This window comes from Pteronotus mesoamericanus, unplaced genomic scaffold, assembly GCF_021234165.1.
Source record: "Pteronotus mesoamericanus isolate MK-2021 breed Mesoamerican mustached bat unplaced genomic scaffold, CSHL_Meso_final contig_105, whole genome shotgun sequence".
Classification (NCBI taxonomy): domain Eukaryota; kingdom Metazoa; phylum Chordata; class Mammalia; order Chiroptera; family Mormoopidae; genus Pteronotus; species Pteronotus mesoamericanus.
The window spans coordinates 3121906-3126782 of record NW_026555006.1 but is presented as its reverse complement, the minus strand read 5'-3'; the positions used below and the strand labels follow the sequence as shown (position 1 = coordinate 3126782).

The 4877-nt window shown below is 36.4% G+C and overlaps 1 pseudogene; it reads right to left on the bottom strand.

Moving 5' to 3' along the window:
- Positions 1-496: 496 nt before the first annotated feature.
- Positions 497-1927, bottom strand: LOC129069666 (60S ribosomal protein L7-like; annotated as a pseudogene).
- Positions 1928-4877: the final 2950 nt, after the last annotated feature.

Sequence of the window (4877 nt, the reverse complement as noted above, 5' to 3'; positions counted from 1 at the left end):
ATAGATCTTCCAAACAAAATATCAACAAGAATATTATAGCACTGAATGATGCAAGAGATCAAATGGATTTAACTGATATATTTAGAACTTTTCACCCAAAAGAAGCTAAATACACATTCTTTTCAAATGCACATAGAACATTTTCAAAGACCGCATGATAGGACACAAAACAAGCCTCAACAAATTCAAGAAAATTGAAATCATATCATGCTTTCAGTTTTATATTTCATATATTATGTGCACCCTTTGATAGCTTAGTTGGTAGCATCAAAGACTCTTGACATAGCTTTTAGATGCTGTCTCAAATTTCACATCATTCGGACCTTCCATGATCACCCAATTTAAAACTGCATCTTCCTCAACACTCTCTTTTTCCTCTGCTATTTTTTCAGTTGGAAAGCAGTCAGTATTTATTAAGTGACCAAATTACAAAAATAACCATGGTAGATACCTTATTTTATCCTAATAAGCCTGTTGATCTGATCCCCTATTACTATCATTCTCCATCTTCTCAAAAATGGCTCATCTTTTTTTTCATTCCACCTCATGGAGAAGATAACTTGAAGGGCCACAGGAAGTTGTTTGCTTCTTTGAAGCATTTTCCAATAGTATAGATTTCACGAATCAGACCCTCGATGCAGATGATGCCATATTTACCAAGAATTCAGGCAATTGATGTATTATTATCTGTTAGGGCAATTTGCATTTTGTTAATTTTGCCATACTATGCTTGTAGATCAGTTCATTTACTGACTTCAGGTTTGGGTACTCCCACGCAATACATGGTTCCACAATTTTCAGCATGTTTATTGAAGCCTTGCTGAGGTTAACAAAGGTGCCTTTGAAATGTCCGATCCTGGTGACAAATGCTAATTTGGGTTCTGCAGGTACATAGAAGTTGTGAGCTTTTCTTGTCATCCTGTTCTTTCAAATTTCAATTCCATACCTCTGCCTATATTTCTTGTGATAACGCTTAGCTGTTTTATAGATAAGCTTCCTTCTTGTCTTTTGAAACATCTTTTGGGCAAACTTCTATCTCGGACACTTGGTCTCCAGCTCTGTGAAATTCCTTCACATTTTTTTTTTTTTTTGTGGAGTTAGTATCAATTTATTTATTTATTTTTATTCTCAGAATTTTCTTTCTTTCTTTTTTTTTCTAAATACATTTGTCCCTGCCTTCCCCTGACCACTTTCCCTTGCCCCCTCCCCCCCAACCCTTCCCCTTTGGTTTTGTCCATGAGTCCTTGCTATATGTTCCTTGACTTTTCCCCTTCCCTTCATTTCCCCCCGCCCCCCTTCCTTCCCTCTTGACTCTGTTGGTTTCTTTTCCTTTCAGTGTTTCTGGTCTTATTTTTCTTGCATCTTTGTTTTGTTGGTTAGGTTCTGCTTATAGGCGAGATCATATGGTATTTGTCTTTTGCCCCCTGCTTTATTTCGCTTAGCATAATGCTCTCTGGTTCCATCCATGCTGTCACGAAGCTTAGTAGTTCTTTTTTTCTTTCTGCTGCATAGAATTCCATTGTGTAAATGTACCATAGTTTTTTGATCCACTCATCTACTGATGGGCATTTAGGTTGCTTCCAACACTTGGCTATTGTAAATTGTGCTGCTATGAACATTGGGGAGCATAGGTTCTTTTGAACTGGCGTTTTGGGATTCTTAGGGTATAGTCCCAGCAGGGGAATCACTGGATCAAAAGGCAGTTCCATTTTCAGCTTTTTGAGGAAATTCCACACTGCCTTCCACAATGGCTGCACCCGTCTGCATTCCTACCAACAGTGTACAGGGGTTCCCTTTTTTCCACAGCCTCGCCAGCACCTGTTGTTTGTTGATCTGTTTATGATGGCCATTCTGACTGGTGCCTTCACACTTTCTTAAGTGTTGCTGGCACAGCAGGAACTTTCCTCTTCCCTTCTGCACCCTCCATGGTTCCAGCTGGAAAAAGTGATCCCTTTGCTATTTTATTTTCCTCATAGCACTTACCATCTTCTAGCACACCACATATTTTATTTGCATCTTTTGGTTTTTGTCTTGGTTCTCCCTCCTAGAAGGTAAGATCCATGAGGGTGAAATGTTGGTCTGATTTGTTCTTACTGTTTCCCTAGAGTCTAGGAAAATACTGAACAGGTGATATTTTTTGACTACCCACAGGATTCCAGACTTTTTACTAGATGCTGAGCATACTAACATGAACAGACATCATCCCTGCCCTCATGGAGCTTACAACCTGATTCAGGATACCAACTTTAAACATAAAAGTATCCAAATAAATATTCAACTACAGTTATAATAAGTACCACTAAATAAAAGTACTTGTTGATATAAGGGCATCAGACCTGCTCTAAGACATTAGGAAATGTTTCCCTTATAAAGTTATATCTAAGTTGACACCTGACTGATGAAATGAGAAAAGCCACAACTAGAATGAATAACATATACAAGAGCCCTGAGTCAGGAAAGAGCTTGACTTTTTCACAGAACTACAAAATCCCTAATGTTATTACAATATAGTCATTGAGAGTATTTTCAATCTGTGTTTCTCTGAAAGCAGAGTCATAGACACACTCTGGGATGAAGGTAGTTTATTTAGGAGAAAATCCCAGAAACCAAAAGGGAGAAAGTGAGTAGAGTGAAATACAGAACAAGGAAATCCAATATAAGAATGTGTTATTAGGCAGTAAACTCTCTGACATTGTTCTTTTAATTTTCTTTTTTATTCATCTCCTATGGCAAGGGAAACAAAAGAAGAAATAAACAAATGGGACTACATCAAACTAAAAATTTTTCTCATAGCAAAGGAAACCATAAACAAAATGAAAAGACAACCTATTGACACATCTGATAAAAGGTTAATATCCACATTTTATAAAGAACTCATACCACTCAGCACCAAAAACCCCCCCAAGAAACAAACCAAAAAAATCCAGTTAAAAAATGTTTAGAGGACCTGCATAGACATTTCTCCAAAAAGAATATACAGATGGCCCATAGACATATGAAAAGATGCTCAATGTCATTAATCATCAGAGAAATACCAATTAAAACCACAGTGAGATGTCACTTCACACCTGTTGAATGGCTATCATCAATAAATCCACAAATGACAAGTGTTGGTAAGACTGTGGAGAAAAGGGAACCCTTGTGCCCTGTTCGTGGGATTGCAAATTGGTGCAGCCACTCTAGGAACAGTATGAAGGAACCCCAAAAAATTAAAAATAGGACTACCTTCTGAGCCAGTAATTCCATTTATGGGTACTTACTGGAAGAAATACAAAACACTAATTCAAAAAGACATATGTTCATTGCAGCATTATTTACAACTGCCTCTAAGATATAAAAGCAACCTAAGTACCCATCCATAGACAACTGGATTCAAAAGATGTAGTACATATATACAATGGAATATTACTCAGCCATAAAAATGAATGAAATTTTACCATTTATGACAACAATGATAGACTTAGAGGGTATTATACTAGGTTAAATAAGTCAGACAAAGACAAATACCACATGATTTCACTTATATGTGGAATCTAAAGAACAAAATAAACAAACAGAAACAGACTCATAGCTACAGGGAACAAACTGATTGTTCCCAGAGGGGAGGGGTATTAGGGGACTGGGTGAGAGAAGTGAAGGAATTAAGTACAAATTAATAGTCACGAAATAGTCACAGGGTTGTAAAATACAGCATAGGGAATAGCCAATGATATTGTAATAACTGTATGGTGTCATGTGGGTACTAGAATCATCAGGAGCATCACTTCATAAATTATATAAATGTCTAGCCACTAAGATATATACCTGAAGCTAATATAAATTAATATTAAATGTTTAATTGAAAAATATTTTAAAGATGTATTTTTTGAGTTTTTTGTAATCCACTTTATTTTTTTTTAATTTTTATCGTTTATGCTATTACAGCTGTCCCAATTTCCCCCACTTTGCCCCCTTCCCCCCAGCCTGCTCCCCAATCCCATAGTCAATTCCCACACTGCTGTCCATGTCCAGGAGTCATGTGTATATGTTCTTTGACTAATCTTTTCACTTTCTTTCAACGAGTCCACTTTAAGGAGCTGGTGAATTTATCCACAAACCCCACATTCTGTCAACTGAGAGTTGCTTCAGATAGGAGTCAAAGTCTCTACTAATCTGGGCTGTGCTTGTCGAATGGGCTGAGCAAGCTCCCATTATGTCTGGAGTAGGTCTTAGGGCAGAATGCAGGAATATTTGAGTAGGAGATTGTCAGTGTGAAGTGAATTGGCATGACAACACAGAAATGGCTAAAATCAGAGATGAGCTATGAATGAATACATGATATGGATGGCACCAGAGACATCTGTTACAGGGGAGGAAAGTAGTATTGTTATAACAATAATAATTTTAAAATAAGAATGGAGTTGCTTTAGAACACAAACAGCTGAGTTTAGAATCATTACATTTCAGTGCTTAAGCTTTTTCCTTCTCAAATTCAAATTTTAGCTTTTGGTAAAATTAGGAGGCAATGTGTATAGACTGTTCATTATATTTATGTTTGTTGATTTCCTATTATATAAACTGCCCTCAGGGAATTTACAGTCCATTTGGGAGAGAGAAGATAATTTGTAACTTCATAAGATGTACAAATTGGTGAATGAGTCAGAATAAAATATAAAAAATAAAGTGCCATAAATGTAGAGATAGGGAATGTTCTGGAAAAGAGAACATTCTTAACCTCATTATTAAAGTATTAAATTGTTTTTAATCTTTGGGGTGTGGTGTACCTGGTGTATTTGATAGCAGAATTGGATCATTTTGTTAACACATTCTCCCTCTGGATGACAAAATTATTTTTACTAAAATGCAGATAATGAAGTGAATAATCATAATGCCAGAAA